This window comes from Neofelis nebulosa, chromosome 9 (genome assembly GCF_028018385.1).
Source record: "Neofelis nebulosa isolate mNeoNeb1 chromosome 9, mNeoNeb1.pri, whole genome shotgun sequence".
Classification (NCBI taxonomy): Eukaryota; Metazoa; Chordata; class Mammalia; order Carnivora; family Felidae; genus Neofelis; species Neofelis nebulosa.
This window is the reverse complement of record NC_080790.1, coordinates 28,155,950-28,181,755: the sequence shown is the minus strand read 5'-3', so window position 1 is coordinate 28,181,755 and position 25,806 is coordinate 28,155,950.

The window sequence follows — 25,806 nt, the reverse complement described above, 5'->3', positions numbered from 1 at the left end:
ATATCTTCTAGTTGAACATTATCAAGAAAGAGGCATCCCACAAAAACCATTTCCTCAACCTCAAGTTGCAGATTACTTTTTAACTAATATTTTGCAGCTACAGAGAAAACCTGCAGTCAGAGGATTATTCCAGGGCCTCTGACTTTTCCATCAATTCGTGCAACCAGTATTGCACAACCACTTCCCACAGTCCGAACCAGGAGTGATAAGCTATTATGAAAAGCAACTCAGTGCTGGGAAGAGGACATCCAGCTGTCCTAAACGCACAAAACAACAGGTAATTCAAAGCCATGCATTTGAAATTTTAAAATTACCAAATCCCTGAAATAGAGAGTCAGGGATGGCCTCAATTCATGTTCGTAAGATTCATTTCTGATAAGTCTAAAATTCCGGAAAGGCAAACAGAGATGCAGAATGGACATTTGTCATTTTGCTTAAGATGCACAAAATAGTTTAAATTATTGATTACAGGAACCAGAAGTTCCTTGATATATATTCCCCAAGTAAGCTCATGAATAAGTGTTCTAAAAGCGAATGTTTTTTTTCCCCTGGGTAAACTTGCAGATGTCATTCAGCTAGAGATGTTAAAAGATTTGATGGTAATTTAGACACAGAGCTCCCTTTCTCTGCACACATGCTTAAAAACTGCATTTCTGAAAATTGGGCCAGACAAGATCTTCTCATCTGGGTATCTGTGATAATGATGACTATGCAGCAAAGAAACTCTGGGAAAGGCTTTGATGTCTGTGAGACAAGAGGGTATGAAACAGATAAGAGGCAAGGGAAAAACAGCTCAGTAATGATTTAGAATTAAGAGGTAACTGATGGTCTCATGGAAAGTTCTCAGTCGGACCCAGGGACCAAGTATGCAAGAAGATCTGCCCCTAACTCTGCAGCTTAAAACAGTTAATATGTGGTTGACTACTATTGTCATCATCCTGTTACAATGACTTTTGAGGCAAGAACTTATTATGCCTTTTCCTCTGGAAACAATAAAATGGGAATTCTATCTGACATGTAGCTCAGCTGGTAACTTTAGCACGTGTGTGTGTAGTTAGCTGGCCTTGGTGCAGTATCTAAGTGCCAGAGCAGTATACTAGGAATCACCAGTGTCCTGTGTCCTAGTCGATTCACATTAATAGACAAATGGAGCCCTTTCTGATTTTGGTTTTTTACTAACATTGGAATTTTAACACCAGAATTGCAAGGAAGTATCAACAGAAGAACCAGTATAGTAGAAAAATTCATCTGATGATGGTTCTATGAGACTTTCAGATTCCTTACTTGGGTTATAAATTAGTCATAGCATCAAATAAGCCTATTTTTTAGTGGCAATAGGTTTTTATTGTCAAACATGTAAATTCCATATAGTCAAATATATAACAAACCTGGATTAAATCTAGGGTTAAATTCAGCTAAGCCTTTCTGGCCACATTCACCACAAGCCACTAGTTAGTCTCATAGTTGATGGGGCTGAGGAAGATTTTTTAGAGATGCACAAATAGCCTAAAGGAATTGATAGTCCAGAATTTTTCAATTCCACTTACTCACAATCAGACAGACACAATCATAAAATAGTTTGTAAGATACTAAATGACATTGACAAAAACAGAAGGAAAAAATATATACAGATATTTAAGAAGTGCACAATGAAAAAAATAATGCAGGTTTCCAACTAAGTAATCATCAAGAGAAAACTGCCCAACCCATTGGGATTTTACAAAAGACAACATGAATGCATTGCAAGGTAATAGAAATTAAGCTATAAAAAGCAAAGATATTTCTCAGAATGAAGGCAAAATAATGCACTCCAATGGTCTTTGGAAACATGTCAAATAAAGCCCTGTGATTTGAGAAAATAATACCAAGAAACCAAGTCAGAGGCCTCAAGTCTTTCCCAGTCCCTCTTCCCATTTGGACAATATAGTTTGGATCATGGACCATCAATGTAACTACACCTGTGGAAATAGGAGTGCTGGTAATAAAAGACAGAAACAAAAACAAACCAGCATTCTTATTTCTTTTCACTTGAGAAATTATTTAAAATCACATCAGTTAGTGTCAACATTAATTTCACTTTCTCATTTTTTCAAGATTTTGTTATCAAATTTGTTTGTATTTTAATGATGAAAATCCCATTTGAAATATGCATAATTTAGGCAAGGTTAATTTTAACTCTCAAATTTTTTATTTCTACAAAATAGAAATAGAGCTGAGGAGAGACTCAAAGATAATATATATTGCCAGACATGTTCTAGGTGTCCAATAATGGTTAGTCCCCACAAATTACTCATGTATAATCAATTATTTTTTATGAGCGTTTTAAACATACTGTCCCCAGTATCCACCAGGTTCTTTTAAAGGTCTGAGGCCAAACCATCGAAATGGTCTTCAAAATGCTAAGTTGCCTACATTCCTGCTCCAGATCCTTCTTAAAAATAGTTAGTAGCTCAGTTTTGAGCACTATTATGTGTTGATTTAGGTTTTAAGAAGCTCACAATATTGCTCACTCCAATCATATCATGTAAGACTAAAAGCACTGAAGATGACAAATTAAGGCTTTTCAGGTAAATGTACAAGTTATAAGCAATTTTCCAGGAAAAGGCAATGTTTATAGCAGGAGCAAGCATCAGTGAAAGTTATTTTGTAGAGCCAAAAAATAAAAAGGAAATGTCAGCGCATTTCAACAAATATTTACTCAACGTTTACTATGCAAAAGGCAGCCAGAAGTTAGAAGTGCAGAGAAAGTGTTCTGCTATAGATTCCAGAGAAGGGAGCCTTTCCTATCTGCTCTTGGGGCCCGTGTTAGTCAACATTTGGTCAGTAGAGAAGAGCAGACATTATGTTTGTAGATGTCATAAAGGGAAAATCCTTTGGAGAATCCATGGAACTTAGAAAAGGAAAGGCAGACCAAAAATTCAAGGCAAGAACTGTGGTCAGATAGGTTCTCAGTTTTTGTGAATATGTGATTGCCTTCCCCACCCTGCTAAAATATCATAGTCCACATACCCACTCAGAAGCAATCATGATGATCAAATTCAAGACTGAAAATACCAAGTATTCTCCAGGTTACAGAGCCACTGGAAACCTCTTCTATTGCTGGTGGGAATACAAATTAACAAGACCATTTTGGAAAAAAGGCTTCATAGTATACATACCGTATGACCCAACAATTCTACTCCTGCATATATACCTAACAGAAATGAGTGGTTATGGCCTCCAAAGGCATGCATGAGAACATTTATAGCAGCTTTATTTCTAATAGCACAAAATTGAGAACAGCTCAAATATCCATCAATAGTAGGATGGGTAAATAATGTGTATTTTATTCATAGAATGACCTAATATACAGCAAAGAAAAAGAACTAGTGATGGATAGAGCATGGATACATCTAATAGACAAATGCAGTGAAAGAAGCAGAATCTTAATGAGTATATACTGTGTGGTTCAAAACAGACAAAAGTGATCTGTGGTGACAGAAGTCAACATAGTATATCTTTGGAATACTCCTGGATGGCAACTGACTGGGAAAGGGAAGCAAGTTTTTGTTTTTGATTTTTTTTTCTCCCCCTAGTGATAGAAATGCTGTACATTGATCCTGGTATTACTTGCAATGATATATACATTTATTAAAATGTAAGCCACAAATAATCATCTCATTGTAGGCAACGTTGTGTGTCTGTGTGCAGTAAAAAGAAAATGTAACTAGGAAAAGTAGCTAATAAGTCACCAAATGTACATAAAAAATATCTAAAGATCTATTGTGCCAATCAGCAATGACCAATATTTTAGCCCTTGCTTAACGTCTTCTATTGTGGTGTTTTTGTCCATTCCTCCCCAGATAGCCCTCTTCTTAAGACATATGCCTGAAATGGCCTAGCATACTTCAGAGCCTAACACAAAGCTGGAAGGCACCCACACATGTTCAAATCATGGGCCTAATAATCACAACAATGCCCCCTGTCAATTACCGTGCTATCCCCAGTGAAATAACTAATTTTCCCATCAACTCTATGAAGTGGGTATTCTTTATTCCCAGGCTATAACTGGAGAAACGGAGGCTCAAAGACCTCCTCTAAATAATAAGGTAAAGAGCAGGAACTCAAATGCTGTATACAAATCTCATGTTCTCGGCCACAGACTCTTCCAGCTGTTGCAGTCAGTATGCTGATTAGAAAACATTTGCTTAAAACTGTCCTTCTGGCAGATTTTCATCATCATGGCTGTACCCTTAGTGATCAGTTTGGTGCATCAGGGCTCTACCCTTAGTGATCAGTTTGGTGCCACTGCCAATATCAGAGGCCATCCTCATTAAGCAAAATGCCTGCAGTTCTGTAGCAAACATGACTCAAGACCTTACTAAGAGCTCATGTCTACATAGCTCACATGGTTGGTTCATAGTTCCACAGCCTCCGAAGTGGTCTGCTATCACTTTTCAGGCTATTCCCATATGAAGTCACTCAAATGAAAATACTCAGGGCTCTCAGTTATGTGTTTAATTTCATTTGCCATCCCGTATTCAGTTATTATTAAATTTATAATGTTAGGGATAGTTTTTGATATACATAATGGCCCCCTTATTCTGAGAATTTCTTAATGCCCTGTTACTCTGAACATTTCTTAACCTATTCAGAAAAATCACAAATTTGAATTGTTTTTTATTTCTAGAAAGACAATCCAAGCTCTCTTAGAATAGCCATTGATTATTGTGTAGTATGACCAAAGCAGATTCACACTCGGAGAAGAGTATGCTACCAATCCACGTCCAGAGAGCGAGAGAGAGCTTCTTTGGAAAGATTTCACGGTCTTATTTTACCATCTGTACTGAATAACACTATCAGCCTACAAGTTTTTGACAGTTCTGTATCCTTTTCTCACCTAATTCTACCTGACAGCCAAAAGTAGATCACATTTATTGAACATCAGCACATTTTTAGGTGGCATGGGCATCTCTTTCATGATGATCTGTCACATTTAATTCACAAATAGGTAGAATGCCCTTTAGTATTGGCAAATTCATATTCATCATGCACTTTCTGAGGACAGTTAAACAATGAGGGGTCTCATAGGAGCCTCATTATCTCATCATATATCCTGGATTAAATGCTTCCTAGAAGACTGAATCCAGTTGTGGGTGCCTTTAACTTGAGAAAAAGGTGCTTAAAGAGAGATTAACTCCCAAAGGAAGTAGAATAAGAGAAAGCCTGGAGTAATGGAACAAAAGCTTCTGGAGGAACATAGATGTCATTACAGACCTACAAGAAACTCTACTGGGTTTAAAATGGATTCCACATATTTATGTCATCTTCAAACTATAGCCTCAGTTTGCTCATCTGCAGATTCATTCAACTGTGGGATGCAAAGCCCAACAGTTCCACAAAAAATAGATCTTTTCACCTGAAAGGAGTTTCTTCAACTAACTTCAACCCAACAGGTTTTCAATCCTTATATTCCTGTGTTATCCTCTGTGGATAGAGAAACCCAGGGGATAATTGATGTGGCTGCTCACAGCAGCCATTTTTGAACTGAACTATACAAACCGCCTTACAGAAGACGTTCTGACTCAGATGCCCTCTAGGGTCCTTGCTTTGTGCTGTTTATCTTTCTAACACTGGGGCTGGACTTGAACTAGTCTGGCACACAGAAATTCACATTTTGCTCTTGATTACGGTTAGGTGATATTATTTCTCAGAGATGTTACAGAATCATTCTCCTCTTTATACAGTCTCAAGACACTTCCCCCAACACACACACACCCGCAATCAGCAAACCTGACAGCAGTTCTAAATTCTCTGGTTTTACTTGGCTTGCCTTCCCTAGGAGATGGTTTTCTTACTTTCTATTGTTGCTATCTATGCCTTAATGACAAAGTATGAAAGAAACTCATGCAGGTATTTGTAAATACATAAGGAGTCATTTGGGCGCTTGTTTTGTGACACTTCATACACAGCCATGGAGTCCCAGAACTGCCACTTAGATGTCACACAACCTGGAAAAGGTCATGAGGCTCCCAGTGCCCCACTTTTCTCATCTGTGAAATGGACAAAACATTAGTAATCATAGTATCTATCCTATAGGATGGTTGTAAGTAACAAAGGAGTCTATAAAACAGTAGGGTGACTGCCATTTAGCAAGCATTTAATAAATTATAGCAATAGATTTACTACGAAATGCATTTAAAAACAGTAACTGGTTTTATTCATTCTAAGTGCTTAATATAGAGAATATTATGTAGTTTTGTTTTTCTTTGCCTCCAACACTTTCAGACTCTTAATTTCTGAGGTATTGAAGATCTGACACACAGTAGACACCAAATAAAAGCTGTTAACTGAATGATGTCAAAAAAGTGAAAGGAAATTTTATTTCAGCTGTTCAGATGTAAAGCCTTTATGATGTCAACTATTTTTTAAAAGGTTCTATGCTCAATAGTAATGCATGAAAGAGAAGAAAATCTGCCAGATAACAAAAAGAACACTTCCCTGTGGACACCTACTCAGAAAGTGCTAACTAAATAGAAAATTCAAGGTTCTGAGCATTTTGTGATCTAATGTTTCGAATGTCTTCATTAGAGTGTCTTCATTCCAGTAATTTCAAGACTACAAAACCTAAGTATTTTCACAAAATGGGACAAAGTTATTTATATTGATGGCACAGCTGAATTAAATAATGTGTGTCAAGGCGTTCTGTTCAGAAACATATTAACCCTATTGCCAACAAAGTGTTGTAGTTAAGTGTTCATTAAGACTAAGCAACGGTATAATATGAAATTGCCTGATTTGTATGAAGTTGTTGGTAATGATGTACTTATTTCTTCTCTTTAAATGGTAGATTACTGCAGCAAATCTCCTTTGAGCAACAAACATATTTCATTTTCTTCATCTTTAGCACTGAACTTCAGATGAGACCTCACTATTGCTCTATTCAATGGCTAAAAACTGAAGCTGGGTTAAGATGGAAAGAACTGTTGAGAGTTGATTAAGAATTTTATAAAAATAGGGGCCCGTGGATGGCTCAGTCGGTTAAACGTCTGACTCTTGATTTCAGCCCAGGTCATGAGACTGGCCCTGCATTGCATCGGGCTCTGCACGGGCATGGAGCCTGCTTAAGATTGTTTATCCCACTCTCACTGCCCTACCCCACCCCCCACACACAGAAATAACATTGTAAAAATTAAAAAAAATTATATTGGGTGGCAGTTTGAACTCCTACTCTGAAGTTGCTGTCATCTCATTCTAATTTTGAATCTGTAGTTTTATTAGATACCAAACTTTAGTTTTCTATAATTAAATCTATACTGATTAAAAAATAAATAAATCTATACTGATCAACAGAAATTAGAACAGTTTATAACATTATGTATGTTTATTTACCTGAATACTCTATGACATAAAAAGCGTTACCGTTCCTTAACTAATGCCTCCCACCACTATTGCCACTTGACCCTTCATTCCAGTCCAACATCCAATATATTGATCTCAGTGGTATCATAATTATCAATTTCTATGACAACTTCGTAATACTATAGTCAACATTAGATCTCATTAGTGTACTTACCAAATGCTTTCATGAGAAGATTCACTGTCTATAATGACAAACCCTACATGATTATCTTTTCCCCTCTGAAGGGATTTGTGGTTGTTTTCTTCTGAAAGTTCAATTAGTCCTGCTTTTCCTATTTAAGCTATCAGGATTTCTACTGGAAATAGCATTTCCCTTTACAAAAACTCCAGGTTAACCTCCTTTAGCAATATTCAAAGTGTGCACACTTGTTTCAATGACCTGTATGAACTGCGTATGGGACTCCAGTGATGTCTGGTCAGTTGCTGGGCACTAGTGAAGCATGGCCTGCAGGTTGCCCCTATTATTGTATAATCTTCTGTCTCCCTTACTATGTGGGTTAAATAATCATCCATTTTGGAAAAGGACCTCTGTAATAGTATTTAACAGTGTTTTCTGAGCATATGCTAGTATTGCCTTTCTTTTCTTCTAAACTAACTTACTTTCATCTTCTTACCTTTCTTGTCACTGAGTATAAACAAACCTCAAGGACAGGTACTGACATGCAAATCTATTTATCAGCAAAAGGAAAATATTTTTTATCTTAATTCAACTCAGTTCAACATTCATTTATTAGGCATCCATTTCATGGCAGGTACTGAGCCAGGAATCCAGGAAACACAATAGAATTTGTTTCTGTCTTTAAGAGGTTTATCAGGGGATTTTGGTATGTGAAAATGAAACCCTATAATGTAACAAGTGCTGAAATATATCTTTAATGCAATGTATAGTGATCTTTAAGACTCATTTTAGCATAGTGATTAAAAACATGGACTCTGAAAGGACTCACTCCGAACTACATTGTCTCAGTTTGAATCCCAGCTCTCATTCTTACTAGATGTGTGACTTTGAGCAAGTAACTTAACCTTTCTGTGCCTCAGGTCTGTAATCTGTAAAATAAGGATAAAATTAGTGCCTACCTCATGGTGTCATTGTAAGTTACTATTTACACTAAATATAGTTAATATTTAAAAAGGGTTTACAATAGTGTTTAGCACATACTAGAAGCTATATAAAAGCTTGTTGAATAAAATAATGGAGAGTGAACTAATTGCTTAGGAGGTGAGAGAAAAGCTGATCCCAGTGAGATATCGGGAAAAGTACATCAGAGAAGTGGTATTACTTAATACCAGTCTTTAAGAATGAATCTAAGTCTTTAAGAATGAATTAAGTTTTTCAAAAAGGAAAAGAAGAAGAAAGCATATATAATGACACCTAGGTATGTCAGGTCCTTAAAGAGACTTAGTAAAGGGCTCATCTGTTCCTACAAATCAAAGAAAACCTTCATTAAAAAGAGCCATCGAAGCTGCATCTATGCAGAAAGAGGAAAACAAGTTGTGAAGGAGCAAGTTAAGGACTTTAGATATCAATGACAAGACAATGGACAGCTTTTAAACTTATAACTGGTGTTATGAGATTGGTATTTTAGAAAGATAATTTTGATTATAGAAAATGAGTTGAAGCAGGGCGCCTGGGTGGCTCAGTCGGTTAAGCGGCCGACTTCGGCTCAGGTCATGATCTCGCGGTCCGTGAGTTCGAGCCCCGCGTCGGGCTCTGTGCTGACAGCTCAGAGCCTGGAGCCTGTTTCAGATTCTGTGTCTCCCTCTCTCTGACCCTCCTCCCCCGTTCATGCTCTGTCTCTCTCTGTCTCAAGAATAAATAAACGTTAAAAAAAATTTAAAAGAAAATGAGTTGAAGCAACAAAGGCTAAAGGTAGGATGGTTAGTTAAGAGACCACAGTCTGGGAGGAGACATCCCAAAAAAGTAGGAGGTCATTAATAGAGAAGGAGATAAACATTCTCTTAGAAGACAGAACCTTTCTCATGAAATACCCAGTCACCTCCTGGAGAAAAATTAGCATACCCTGTAACATGCTTAAGTAATTTTCTGATAAATGCTAATGGTTTAGGAATCCTTCTGGGAAACTTGTTACCCACTCATCTAGTTAATGGTCAGTCAAGAGTGAGGACACTGACCAGGTATTTTTCTTCTATCTAGTCTAACTAGCGTTATCTGGTCATTCTTTTTTCCTTTAGTAAAATGTCCCAACTAAGAGGGGATTCTGAATTAATCTTCTTAGGTTTCCCCTTCCTTGGAAGAAGCTTGAAATAAAATTTGGCACACGCCTATCACCAAATTAGCAGGAAAAAAAAAATTGAAGTAACCAATGCCATTGGTTGGGAAATTTTGAGCTGAAAGAACTTGCAGGATATCCAGGTAGAGAGTAGGAGGATGGGGGGGAGTGCCCTACATGGAAGGCACGACCCCAGGTATTTACTGATCTCCAATCCTAGCACAACCTGCAGTCAATATCCTTCTCATTCTATGGGCAAATGCTGAAATCAAGTGAAGCTGTGAAACTTGCCCAAGGCTACTTCCTACTCCTCTGATGTCAAGGTCTTATACAAATTCCACTCGGCCAAACTCACTTTGGTGTCTATTGGTTAGGAATGATTATATATTATCTTAAATGGAGATGTTAACAATTTATGATGAAAATTATTCATGTCTCTATTACATGTAATATTAAAAGATTTGCTCCATTCCCAAGTCAAATTTTAAAATGATAGCATATGGCAGCTGTAGATGGGAATGATGAAGAGCGCAGCTTTAGACTCAGGCAGGCACAGGTTTAAATCCTTGACTTGGAAAACTTATTGGGCCTTAGGATCCTAATCTAGGAGATGGAGGATAATGTCTCTCTCATAAGGTTACGGTATTTGAACCAGAGTATTTGTCAAACACTTTGCATAGTACATGACAAATAATAAATCAATAGCTCTTATCATTATTGAAATTACTCAGGATGACTTAGCTCAGAAGTATTGCAGTAGACTCAAATTTGAGTAGACTCAAATTTTCAGTCTGAAACCCCAGATGAAATAGATCTGAATCTTAGATTGTCCTTTGAGTTGACCCAACTTTCTGATCTTCCACGGATATGGCTTAATCCAGGGTTAGATCAATTTACTATGGACAGGGAACAGCTGCTCAGGACAGGAATATTAAGTTCAGTTGCCTTTGGGTCAGGGTTCAAGAAGAGAATCACCCGACACCAGCTAATTTGATATGGGAGACCCAGTATTAAAAGGCCAAGAGGAAGTCTATTTTGAGCCATGTCAATAAACATCTACTGAACATTTACTCTGTTCTCAGCTCTGTGCTAGCAACAGGTTGGATCAAAAAGGACAGCAATTCCTTAATCCCTGCCCTCAAATGATTTGTCATCTAGTTTAGAAGAGAAAATACATAAAAAGGAAATAATAGCCCCATCACAATAAATTCGCTACGTGCTATGGCTTAGACATCTAATCTTTATTATTCCCCAAAACCCTAATACACATCTTGTGAGGTAGGGATTACTATCTCCATTTTACAGATGAGAAAAACATCTAGAAAGACTAACACTTGAGTTTCAATTCATACTACTAAGTTTTTAAAAGGGAGGGGGATGGGTAACTCCCTGTTAACTCCGAATATTACACATGCTGCCTGCTATCTTTGTGCTTCTCTCTTGACACCCGTGGAACTCAGGTTGTCAGCAAAATATTGACGCTGAACGAGACTTAGTGGCTGGAACTTTGAATAATCTGAAGTCTTAGTGAACAAACAGATGCTATGACCCTACCCTGGAAATTGTTTCATCAGATGCAATTAAGTAAAATTCCCTGGAATTGGCATTTTACAACTGGTTGTGGGTGATGCCCACACAGCTATTCTCCACAATAGGTACTTAGGCATCAGTGAGTGAGTACCATGTGCAGCGTAGAACTGTCCAGTGACCACAAGAATGGTCTTCACTTGGGATTTGGTCAAGAACGCAGAAGTACAATGTACTAGGTCAGAATATGCATTTTAATGATAAGTCCTCTACAATTAAGTTGAATAAAGTTTGTATCGCACTCAAAGCAAAAGAGATCCTTAAAAAGAAATAAACTGACCTCATTGATAAAATTCTAATGGAGGAAGCAGAGCTCAGGTTAGGCAGCATTTGAATTGGCAGAGGGGAAGGGAAAGGCATTTGGAATTCAGGAAAACAGCACTAGAAACGCAGAATGGACCTAAACCCAGAGAGTCACAGGCTGGTGGTAAATTTGAAAGGAAGTTTTTATATCCAAGCTCTCCTACAGGACCCAGCTTAAATGCCTTTGGCAAGTCTCCTTTTCTTCAGATACTTATCCATAGAATGAAAATATAAAATGAAATTCCTGATTCCACGCTGTAGGCAAGGTCAGATACTCTGATAGGTGACTCACTTTCAGGGAAAAATGGTTCTTTGGAGACCGCTTCCTTGCTGTGCCCAGGCAGTCTGACTTGCTATGAAACCACAGAGATCAATGCAGCAACACTACTGAAAACCGAATTTCCCCTCTAGTTTTGAAACAGCCTCTGCCAACACTGCTGACCGGCTATGAAGTGGTGGCTGGTGGCGGCTCCGCGGAAGGGGCAGGAGAGAAACCCCCACAAAAGTTCTCAGAAGGCACTAACCTCGCTTCCACTGTGGCCTGGGCGCAGCAAAGCAGAAACAGGAAGCTGCTAAAACACGCTGGGGGCGAGCGGGACAGACATGCATCCTGATAAAGACCTGGAACACCTGAGCTCAATGACGCCCAGGTGCCGCTCCCGGGAAAGGGGAGCACTGCGGGAGTCCCGTGGTCCTAAGGCCAGAGGGCAGAGACGCCCACAAAAGGCCACCCTCTGAAAGGGCAGTAAGTTCACAAGGAGGCCCCACTCTTGAACAGGATGCCCAGGGGTGGGGGCCAGGGGTATAGGACACACGTAGGCTCTGCACAAAGGAGGGGCCGCGTCTCTGTGGTGGAAACAAAGGGCGCCGAGCAGCAGGTGGCTCCCCCGCGCGGTAGCAGTAGCAGAGGTTCTTGGTGCAGGGCTGGAACTAACTGGGTGCCCTCTTGTGCAGGAACTAACTGCAAGGGTCACTTCTCTCTGCACACCTGAAACGTTGACTCCCTTTCTCTGTCATTTAGTTCGTGATCCACGTTCCTTTTGCATGACAAATAAATGGTTTTGTATGCTTTTGAAAACCTCAGGCATGAGTTGGCTCGGGTGAAGTCAGCAAATACCATCACCTGAACTTAACATAAGGAGTTCCGTTTGCCACGCCCAAAGTTTTCAATGCTTAAAACTTATGGGAACTTTGGTAAGTCTGGGTGGTTCAGTCAGTGAAGCATCCAACCCTTGGTTTCGGCTCAGGTCATGATCTCAAAGTCGTGGGATCTAATCCCACATAGGGCTCTGTGGAGTGCAGTGCTGGGTGTGGAGCCGGTTTGAGATTGAGATTCTCTCCCTCTCTTTCTCTCTCTCTCTCTCCCCTTCTGCCACTCTCCCCTGCTTGTGCATGCTTTCTCTCCCTCTCTCTAAAATTAAAAAAAAAAAAAAAAATTAAAAGATTTAATTTTAAAATAAAAGATTTAATTTTAAAATTAAAGATTTAATTTTAAAATTTTAAAAATTAAAAATGTTACTTCTTGAAAAAAAAAACCATGGGATCTTTTAGAGAAAGAGATGTTGAGATTAAAATCTAGAAGCACTAATGCAATACTCTTCTAGAGTTGGACATAGACATTCTGAACAAAGCAAACTACCACTAAGAAATTTATTTTAACCACTGTGAACTAAAGAGCTAGCTATTGAACAGTAGTGATATAAAAATTGAACTGAGAGAAACAGAGGGGACAAGAACTAAGGAAGTTTTTATTTCCTAAGTAGTTGTGCCTAAAATAATCAGCTCCCAGACTCCCATAAATCAGTTCTTCTCTTCCCTTTCTAAATCCCCAAGAGTCAGCGGTATCCCATTGGCTCCTCTGTTTGCTCTTAAATGTCACTAGACCCTCTGCTTAGAATTACAACCTAATTACACCATAGACATGTGGGGATACTTTTATGTTAAGAATTTGTACAAATTTAACAAAGGGAACCCGATGAATTGAAGCAGGGAGAACCACATGAGAAACATAATGTAGACTCAGAGATAAAAAACAAAAACAAAAACAAAAACACATTAGGCAGTATTCCTGACATTTTCTCCTTTAGCATGAAGTGTTTATCAGGGTTGCACACTGCAGTAATGGTGACTAATGTTGCATGGTATAATGGAAAATGATTGAGTGATATATTCGAGCTACAGCTATACATCCGAGTGTGTACTTAACAGCTTGGCTGGTTTTAATACATGCCATAATTACAGATACTACGCTGGCAGGTTTAGCTAAAAATGGTTAAGAAAGTAATCACTGAAATAAAATGCAACATGGTTAAATCTTTTTAATCTCAATACTACTTTTCCCTATTAACACCCAAAATGACTTCGCCGGCTCTTCAGCAAAATGATTTTCATGCAAAATTTCACTTAGACCACAGAACAGTTCTACAGGCATTTTGTTCATTAAAGAACAAAGCATACGTTCCTTTTACCGGTGGAGCAAACACAGCACTCACATTGGCTTTCCACACTGGCCTATATCTTGGAGACTCGATATGGCTGTCACCATAAACCCTAATCTGTGCAGCAATATGAAATGACTCACGTGTTTTTTACATTCCAGGCCCTATAAAGTAATTGTGTTCTTTTACTGTTTAAGATGAAAGAAAGCCTTTTTCTTCCTTGCAGGGCATTTCCACACTCATTTTAAACCAATGCTCACTCCTCTCTAATCTGTGACAAAGAGGCAGGCATTGGCTTCTTAACTTGAATACCTTACAACAATACAGTCTAGTGAAAAGAATAGATACACATTCCAGAAAGTAGAACTTACAGTAAATATCTACTAATTACATTTACTTAATGATTTTCATTACAAAAGAGGACATGCAGTTCTTGGAAAATGTTCACAACCTAAAAGTGGTTTTAAAAAATCTCAAAAATACAATAATCTTTTGAGATAAACAGATACGTAACATTTCTTAAAAATAATTATTGATTGGGGCGCCTGGGTGGCGCAGTCGGTTAAGCGTCCGACTTCAGTCAGGTCACGATCTCGCGGTCCGTGAGTTCGAGCCCCGCGTCAGGCTCTGGGCTGATGGCTCGGAGCCTGGAGCCTGTTTCCGATTCTGTGTCTCCGTCTCTCTCTGCCCCTCCCCCGTTCATGCTCTGTCTCTCTCTGTCCCAAAAATAAATAAAAAACGTTGAAAAAAAAATTATTGATTAAAGACAGTGACAGTATTAAAATATTTAAACCAGTACTGTATTTCTCTAAAAGTTAAAAATGGAAATACCAGAAAGGCACATATAAAATAGCTCCCGTCTGGTGGTATAATAATCCTCCTTGCCCTAGCCATCATTTTCCCACAATTGGACCAATTCCTTAAAGCTTCAGTAATTTGCTATGATTTTTCACATACTTTGAAGCCACTTTGATGGCACCAATTCTATTTTTAAAATATATATATTTTTTCCTTCGGCACTTCCCTTTAGTTGACCACACTTGAATCTTCCAGATAACAATATCTGGAAATAATAATTGAAATTTAAAATTTCCTGATTGAAAGAAATTATTTCATCCTCATCATTTTCCAGGAAAACATTTATATGATTAATTAATATGACGTCATTTTAATGAATAGGTAGATTTTAATAATATCTCTGGACTACCTTAAAATTATAATTGTTCAAAACACAAATTAGTTCTAATGTACATTTTTTTTGTTTTTAATATCTGAAAAATAGATACAATTGTATCTATCTAAAGGTCAACCTACTCAATTCTTATTAAGAACTACGAAGAATCTCCATAAACTTTTAATTGTCTACCACCTGGTTCATTCCTAGAAAACATTCAAAGAAAGCAAAAGTGTGAGTAATCTAAATTCATCATAAAATTTTTGATCTAATGTTTAGTTTATGAAGGGTTGGCAAATCAAATGTGTGTTAAACACAGAAATTATTTTATCACTTTTGGACTTTTCTAATAATAATCCTCACTTATCTATGCCAAAATGATGAGAAATGCACCCAGGACCAGAGCTAATGACAGAAATGGAAGATCAAGATAGAGATACAATGCCTCTGAATTCTAGAATGAGATGCAACTCCTCAGGGTTAAACGGTAACGGTTGGTAAGTTACATAGGATTGGAACTCTTTTATAATAAATATTATTCAATGTTAAAGAAGTTAAATAGTGACACCCTGGTATTTGAAACTGGTCTCATTAGCGGGAGAAATTAGTCTCTTCAATTAAGTTAATCTAATCTTTTAAATTGATCAAAATGATTCCCAGCAGAGCACAGGCTAAGTGATTGCTTGCTTATTGATAACAAGAACTATAGCCAGAACCTCAGAGACTATCATTTCACATTAGCTCCACTTAAGTCTTGTTGAGTCCATCAGTATGCTGTACAAGAGACAAAGAACATTAGTAAGTAGGAGGAAGGTAATTTAGATATTATGTATTTTGTAGAAGCTCTTTTTAGAACTGAGTTAGTTAAAAGGAGTACTGTATTACTTCATGAGCATTTGATGAGAACCTACTGGTTAGACCAGCACAGTGCATTAAAACTTTTCTTAATATGGTACCTTTAGCAGAGAGAAGAAATCTTTAATTCCAAGGGTCTTCAATTAAAGTGTGAAACGCCCAACCAAAAGTACAAACTGATTTTGGATTTTGATGTTTGGTCTTAAAAACCCATTAGCACTCTGTAATTCATCTTTGTATTTTAATATAAAAGATGTATTCGTCCAGGTCCTCTGAGAAGCATATGCCAAAACAAGATTAAACATGCAAGAGATTTATTAGAGGAAATGCCCTGTGAAGAGAAATGGAGAGGGACCTGAGGGAGGCCAGGACAGCTGTCAGAGCCCATGCTTATCCTGCACTTGTGAAGGAGAAAGGGAAGGGAGGGAGGCTGAGTGGAAGAGTCTGAAGGCTGCTCCATGAAAGTCTGACAAAACTAGTGGAAGTCCTTGATCCAAAATCACTTTCAGAGAAGTCCTTCATTTCCCAGAAAAGGGTCTACCTTATCTCTGCCCTGCTTAGTCATTGGCTGGGAACAGCCCACCTGAAGTGTGAGAGGGAGGCTTGCTGAAACACTAACATCATATGATCGTAGAATGCATCTCCTCCCCCTAAACCTTAACATGACAGCAACAGGGCTTTGGTGTCATGTCCTAACAGAGGATTCCAGATAAAAGAGCTGGAAGGCACAGGTTCTATTTAAAAAGAAGTCTCAGGGGGCGCCTGGGTGGTGCAGTCGGTTAAGCGTCTGACTTCAGCCAGGTCACGATCTTGCAGTCCGTGAGTTCGAGCCCCGCGTCAGGCTCTGGGCTGATGGCTCAGAGCCTGGAGCCTGCTTCCGATTCTGTGTCTCCCTCTCTCTCTGCCCCTCCCCCGTTCATGCTCTGTCTCTCTCTGTCTCAAAAATAAATATAAAAAGAAGTCTCAGGGTGCCTGGGTGGCTCAGTCGATTAAACGTTCAACTCTTGATTTTGGATTTTGGCTGAAGTTATGATTTCATGGTTCGTGGGTTGGAGCGCCATGTTGGGTTCTGTGCAGACAGTATGGATTCTCTCCCTTTCTCTCTGTCTCTCCCTGGCTTGTGCTTTCTCTCCCTCTCAAAATAAATTAATAAACTTAAACAAACAAATAAATAAATAAAAGCTCAGGTCACGATCTCATGAGTTCCTGGGTTTGAGCCCTGTATCCTGGAGCCTGCTTGGGATTCTCTCCCTTTCTTTCTGCCCCTCCCCCTCATGCTCTAACTCTTTCAAACTAAATAAATAAATTAAAAAAAAAAAGTCTCTAGGGAAACCCAAAAATACCAAAGAGAAAAAAAAACCCCAAAACACAAGAAAACAAAGGAAATTGAACCCTCCAATATTTACAATTACACCAAACATTAAAGATAGCCAACGTCCTAGCCAGATTAATATAAACCCTCCCACTAAAGGTCTATTTACCTCAGCCACTATTACTCAATGTATCATGCCTAGCTTTTAACAAAACATTAGGAGCTATGCTAAAGGTCAAGTAAAAACACCATCTGCAGAGACAGAGAAGCAACAAGAAATTTAGATAACGACAGAGGTTTTGGAATTTATTGGACCAGGAATTTAAATTAACCATGATTAATATGCAAGAGCTCTAACAGAAAACGTGGAGAACATGCAAGAAAAGATAGGTAATGTGAGCAGAGAGATTGAAATTCTATGAATTAGAAGGAAATTAAAAACATTGTGGTGGAAATGAATTACTTTGATAGGCTCACCAGTAGACTGGACATAGCTGAGCAAAGAAACAGTGAGCTTGAATGTATGTCAGTCAAAACTTCCCAAACTGGTTTTAGTACTTTTTCCATCAACAGAGTGTGTATGTGCAATTCCTTATACTTTCAATCAAACTGGGTATCCATACCTAAAAAATTAAATTATTGACCATCAATGCATTCTATTCCTGACAGCTTGGTATTTATGGTAAACAGGAGAAAGATTATGTACTTTCATCCAGATCGATGATAAATATCAAATAGGACTGGATTGATATAGTGCCCTAAGGCAGGGTATTTCCAATATTTTGTGCTGTGATTTACAGTAAGAAATATATTTTACTGTTTCAGGAAAGCATACACAGACACACACAAACCTAAAACAAGGGTTACATAAAATAATTAGACTTACTGTGTGTGTTGCATTCTGGTTTAGTCACATTCAATCTATTTCATTTAGAAAATTCTGGCTAAGCCCGGCTAAATTAATTGTATCAAATATTAATTTTCTTAAATGTTTACTTACTTTTGAGAGATAAAGAGGGAGGGAGGGAGGGAGAGGGAGAGAGAGAGAGAGAGAGAGAGAGAGAGAGAGAGAGAGAGAGAGAATGAGTGGGGAAGGGGCAGAAAGAGGGAAACAAAGGATCCAAAGAGGGCTGTGCTCTCAGCAGAGCTGAAAAACCATGAGATTATGACCTGAGCTGAAGTCAGAGGGTTAGCCACCTGAGCCACCCAGGTGCCCCTATATTACATATTAACAGAGGAAAATTACAAATGACCCCTCTCCAGTTTTTTTTAACTTTTCTGAGCTATAATGTACATCCAGTAAAACAGAATTTTAAGTGTACTGTTTAATATATTAGTTCTGACAAATGTATATGCTGAATATACAGGTAAGTACTTCCCCAATCAAGATAGAGAACATCTGTCACCTCTTTGCAATCAATACTCAAACTCACCTCTGTATCAAGCAACCACTGATATAATTTTAATCACCATAAATTAGGTTTGACTGCTTTAAATATTTATACAAGTGAAATCACAGAACAGTTTTGTATCTAACTTCTTTCATTCAACACGATGTCTGTAAGATTTATCCATGAATATCAGCAGTCCATTCATTTTGTTTGTTGAATATTATTTCAGTGTATGAAAACAGCACATCTCATTTATCCATTTACCTGTTGAGGGACATTATCCTCTCCTCAGTTTTTGGTTAGTAGGAATAAAAATGCTGTAAAATTTATGTATCTTTTTGTGGGCGTATGTTTTCATTTATTTTGGGTAAATATTTAGGAATTAGGAACGATACTGCTAGATTATAGGGTAGTCTGCTTTTTTCACATTTAGTGCCTTGGCATTTTTGCCTCAAATCAAGTGACTATATAAATGTGGGTCTATTTCTGTACCCTCTGTTCTGTTTCTTTTATCTATTTAAAAATATTTATCCCAATACCACATTCAAATTCTAGATTCTTTTTATTCCCATATAAAATTTAAATTCAGCTTGTCAATTTCTACTAAAAAGTCTGCTGGGATTTTGAATGGAATTGCATTGAAACATAAAAGATGATGAGACTACCACTCAATACCTGAAATGAAAAGACAATGGTACAGTTAAAAATTTTTTAAAGGTAACTGTATTTTTCTAATCTCAAGTTTGTCAAATACTAAAACCCAGGTGCATTAGTTTATTAGGGCTGCTGTAAAAAAATTACCACTATCTGGGATGGTTAAAACAACAGAAATGTATTCTGTCCCAGTTCTCAAAGTAAAAGTGTGAAATCAAGGGGTCGATAGATCCCCGCTTCCTTTGAGATTTGGTAGAATCATTCCATGTCTCTTCTAGACTCAGGAGGCAATCACCAGCAGTCCTGGGCATTCTTTGGCTGGAAGCTACTTACCTCTAATCTCTCTCCCTTACCATGTGGCATTCACCCCCGTGTGTCTGTCTCCCTGTCACTGATCCACTGAACCAGTAAACCAGTTCTGGCAGCCACTTGTTCTCATGGTTAAAGAACAAAGTCTTTCCCTAATGTTATAGAATTTTCTTTCAGAACTTATAAATTGGGGTGGGGGGTGCCTGGGTGGCTCAGTCAGTTGAGTGTCCAACTTCAGCTCAGGTCATGTTCTCATATTTCATGAGTTTGAGCCCCTCTTCGGGCTCTGTGCTGACCACTCACAGCTTGGAGCCTACTTCTAACTCTGTGTCTCCCTCTCTCTCTGACCCTCCCCAGCTTGCACACTGTCTCAAGAATAAACATTAAAAAAAATTTTTTTAAAAAGAACTTACAAATTGGGAGAAAATAATTCTTAATAATATTGCATATCTATCCAGGAATGTGGATATATGAATTTATTTATGTCTTCTTTAATTGCTTTCTGGATTTTATAACAAGAATCAATTCCTTAAGTCGTTTAACAAAGTGCTAAATCCACTTACATGTGAAAGTATCATTTCATTTGTTTCTATTTCATCCAGAATAATTTCTTGAGAAACTACAAAAATAATTCAGGAAATCTTATATGGAATAGAAATTTGAAGGAATCAATGGGCATGTATCACTTTTATAGTAAACATTCAACTATAAATGTTAATAGTGGAAGGAAAGGCAAGGACAGATATTTCAAATGTATCCCATACCTTCAAGCCTATCTATGTTTTATTAATTATGTGGATAATAGCAAAGACTCTAATTTATTAATTTGAAATTCATATATTTCCTTCCCCAATCCTCCTCTGCAAGTAATAATAAATAAAATGATACATCATGTGACTGGAAGAAATAACAGAGGCACGGATTTTGCATAACGTTCCCAGAATAATGCAAACTGCACTGAAAGCTTGTTTCTCTTCAAAAATGCCAATTCTGCTTTTATATTTAATTTGAAGCTTTTTAATGCCAGCAAAAGGCATTTGGAATTTTCTACCTAAATATATCTTGTTGAATTTCTTTAGTCAATAGAATTTAGGAAAACATAGGTGATTCATTTCAATTGAAGGGAAAGTCCAGGCAGTGATCATTACTCATCCTGTATTAATATGATAAACTATTGCTTTAATTATGATAACAATTGACTATTTGCAATGTAAGAATGCCTATAATATAAGTGCATAGAGATCTAACTATAATTTAACTGTAACCAAAAATTATGAGCTGAATAATTTTACTGTCATTTGGTTTCCTTTTTTCACTTTTGGATTACTGTGATGCTCAGAATATAACTAATAACTGCATATGTCCTTTAGAACAATGGTGTCCAAACTATTTAAACCCACATCTTGTTTTTAGGGGCGCCTGGGTGGCTCAGTCAGTTAAGTGTCTAACTTCAGTTCAGGTCATGATCTTGCAGTTCATGGGTTCAAGCCCTGCGTCAAGTTCTGTGTTGACATCTCAGAGCCTGCAGCCTGCTTCAGATTCTGTGTCTCCCTCTCTCTCTCTGCCCCTCCCTGACTCATGCGCTCGCTCACACTCTCTCTCTCTCTCTGAAGTAAATAAACATTAAAAGTTTTTTAATAAATAAACCTATATCTTGGTTTAAAAAAATTCCATCCAATATAAAGTATAGTTAATCATTTAAACATATATATAATACATGTTTGTATATTTATGTTTTGTTTGTAAATGTTTATGTATATATGCACATATACACACAAATTTTGGATATTACAATATACATACAAAAATATAAAATAGGGCAAAATAAGTATGTAAAAATTTCAGTATTTTCCTCCCATACTCCAATGGATTGTCTTGTATTTACCTCACTTTGAACATTCTTGCTTGAGAAGATGATTGTTCTGAGTAGATAAAAGTCAACACATATCACCCACAGATCTTGTCAAAATCCAGATAATCTAGCTCTACAATCAGTGTTTCTGAGGCCGTAGCTCTAGAGTGTGGCCTGAGATTTCTGATAAGTTCCTGGGTGAGGAAGATGCCATTTGGGAGACTATTCATTTGGACCAAGAAGTAGCCTTGTATGACATATGTGTAAGTGATAACCCAGAGACAAAAATGCGTGTTTTCCTACTCTATTATTTAGTATAAAAATATAATTCTATATTACAGTATGCAAATATTAAACAACCAGTTCCTCTAAATCACCTAACATATGTATATACACATATATATTTTTTATTTTCCCCTAATTGAAATAATCCTTGTCAGGAGGATAAATACTAACCCAAACTAATATACAAATAAAGTAAATCAGAAATCATGTTTGATAGTAAATTTATTGTAAACAGATCAACTCAGCAATATATACATTTTATAGTACAGCTTATATTTATATTAAAAGGTCATATAGCTAGTAAGTGGCTGAATTCAGGTAATGTGGTGATAGAATCTGTGTACTTATCCACTAAACATACTGGTTCCCAGATGTGGCCTATTGGAACATTGGTGGCACCATCCTGTCCCATTCCTTAAAAGTTTCTGTCACCTCTGTCATTATTCATGTCTCCCAGCTTCATGTAATGCTAACACTATCACTAAGGCCAGAGTTGCATTTTATGTAAAACAGAAGCCAGACTAAAAATAAGAAATGACTCCTTTGCTCTTCTAGAGAAATAACATGTTTAGGGGCCATTGGCCAGACAGATTCAATATGACTAGTCGACAGGACCATCTTCTATGTTGATCTTAATGTTAGCTTCATTACCCTGAGGTGCTGTGACCAGAAAACTCAGGTAAGCTGACCCACATAAGTGACTTCCCAACTTAGGACTTGAGGGCCACTGTGAGTCCAACACAAATGATCTGGGCTTTGGCTTTTGTCATTATATTAATAAAAATCCATTATTCATTATTCATAATTGAAATAGAATAAGTGAAGGCTGAAAATCTAATCAGTCTCATCCTGCAGCTCTGGAAAAACATCAGGCATACAGCTGACACTCTTCAACAGGTCAGGACCCAACCAGTAAAACCTTGAAAATGTCAATTAGTCTTTGCCCTGTTCCAAACAAAGGCCAGCATCCCAAATCTACACAGACTGAATGCCAACCTCACATTTTCTTGCTACTACAGGTTTCACAGCAGACTGGAAAACACACATACATGTACACACACACACACACACACACACACATACCCCTTAGCCAGTTTATCTGTGAAATAGTAAAAACTACCGAAATTCTCTACTACAATATCACAGGATTTATAGAAGTTTCTGAGCTTAAAATTGTCATCACAATTTTACATATCATTGTCATGGTATAGTGATTGTATCCTTTGTTTAAAAAATTTAACAAGGGGCAACTGGGTGGCTCAGTCAGTTTAGCATCCAACTCTTGATTTCAGCTCAGGTCATGATCCCAGGGTCATGCAATCAAGCCCCATGTCAGGCTCCACATTGGATGTGGAGCCTGCTAATGTGGAGCCTGCTTAAGATTCTCTCCTTCTGCCCCTCTCCCCTGCTCATGCACTCTCTTTCTCTCCCTCTCTCTAAAAAAATTTAAAAAATGAAATTAAAAGTAAATTAAAACAAACAGAATGCAAATCCACCAAATAAACTGCTTAAGCATCTGCCCAGTTGACGTAATTTGAGTGAAGATAAAAGTCATTTCTATTATTCTCATTCTTTCATCCTAGAAAAGTTGACCTATCTACCTACCTGAGTGTCTAGTAGTTGACACTACAAGGTCAAGGCATTGTTGTGGAATAAAGGCTGATCATATTTGTAGCAACCCTGCCTTTAACACACTAACTCATTAGCAAACTGAGTAAAGTGAAAAGAACAAGAACTTCAGAGATATAAAGTCTTGAGTTCAAATCCTGATTTCACCACTTTCTAGTTGTATGATGAGGTAAATGAGTTAATTATTTTAAATTATCTAAAAATGGAGATAACATGTATGTTTGCTTCAATTAAATATTTTTTAAAAATGAGAATAACAGTACCAACCTTCTAAGTTTCCTGGGAGGATGAAAGAGGGACTCACTATTTTTGACAGTGAGTTGTTCATGAGAGACACTGTAGATAAACTTAGAAACTTTCTACTTGTATACAGGCTACTTGAGGGCAGACAATACTATAACAATGAACAAAACTTGAGGGCTAAGACTCAAACTAAGAATCTCTTATTATACCTACTTCTCACTGTCTGATACACCTAACAACCTAACAATGTGATTTATTTTGGCTCCAATGAGTCTTTATAATTAAAAGAAACTCTCCGATCAGTGTAAATCTCTTTTTTGCCATACAGTTCACTAGACTTAATGTCTTGAGGGTAATTTTTAGGGTCCAAAGATATTATTTAGTGGTTTTCTCCAAAAGTCAAAACCCCATTTTGCCCTTGCCCTTACTCTTTAGATCCAATATACATATATTTTTATTCTCTTTTCTTTCTTTCTTCCTTTCTTTCTCCCTCTCTCTCTCTCTCTTTCTTTTTTCCTCTCTTTTTTTAAAGTAGGCTTCATGCCCAGTATGGAGCCTAATACAGGGCTTGCAATAATGACCCTGCAATCAAGACCAGGACTGAGATCAAGAGTCAGATGCTTAACTGACTGAACCACTCAGGCACTATGATTTTATTTATATTTCTAGCAAATTTTAACAATGGTCTCACAAACTTCACACCATCAATATTTTAAATTGCATTTATAAATTTAATATATTTCATTTCCTGTTTAAGTACTTTGGCTAACCTAAAAAATTTCCCCTTATGTTTTTTAAAGGGACTATTTTTTTTTAAGTTTATTTATTTTTGAGACAGAGAGAGACAGAGCATGAACGGGGGAGGGTCAGAGAGGGAGGGAGACACAGAATGGGAAGCAGGCTCCAGGCTCTGAGCCATCAGCCCAGAGCCCAACGCGGGGCTCGAACTCACGGACCGCGAGATCGTGACCTGAGCCGAAGTCGGACGCTTAACCGACTGAGCCACCCAGGCGCCCCTCCCCTTATGTTTTTTTATAAAACCAACAGAATTAAAACTGTAAGTATGGTGATTCTTAAATTATTTTGTTTCCCAGTATAATACCTAATCTTAGTAAACCGCAAGTTTAAAGCAATTATTCAATGATGTATTTTAAATTAGAATCACAAACAAGGTTAAGTTTTTACTTGAAAAAGCTAAATTCTCTTTAATATTACAATTAGGTAAAATACCAAATTTGGACAAAATTTTTCTTAGCACAAAAATATTAATGATTTAGGTATGATTCTATCAAAAATTTGTATGTTTGGGGCACCTGGTTGGCTTAGTCTGTTGAGTGTGCAACTTCAGCTCAGGTCATGATCTCATGGTTCATGAGTTCGAGCCCTGTGTCAGGTTCTGTGCTGACAGCTTGCTCAGAGCCTGGAGCCTGCTTCAGATTCTGTGTCTCCTTCTTTCTCTGACCCTCCCCAACTTGTGCACAGTCTCACTCAGTCTCTCAAAAATAAATAAATGTAAATTTTTTTTTAATTTGTATGTTTAATTCTAAATCTTCCTATGGTTAAGGATGTTAAGGAAACAACTACATTACCCTATACATCTTCAAGGGGTGGGTCATATAAGGACCTGTAATGTCGGCCAGGAATATAAGGTCAGGAGCTAAAAATATCTAGAGTGGTTTTTTTCATAATCCCAACTGTCGGGCTGAGTTTCAGGCACTTTTAGGCACTTTATCTTAGAGTCCTTTAAATTAAAGAAGGAGGCTGGTAATGTAACCCATTTTCCTATGCTTGAGTCACATGCTTACCTCATTCTGCCATTTTTTTTAACATAACTTTGCAAACTTCCACCTAGGCTACTCCATCGTTGAATTGAATTTTTTTTGTTGTTTCTCTGGCTCTAACTGTGTAGATCTAATAACTTCATAGGAATTAGTCATTCTTTTCAAATTCACTCTATCTCTTAGGGTGTTGACTTTTCAGATTTTAAAAAGGTATCCATGGGAATTATGCAGACCTCTTGTGGCTCTGTCTATACAATGGTAAGTTCATTATCCTGGTAAAACTAAAATAAAGAAATGATTCAGCTGGAGTACAAACCCAAAGCAGATGCAAAAAAAAAAAAATTATACTAGATCAAAGAGA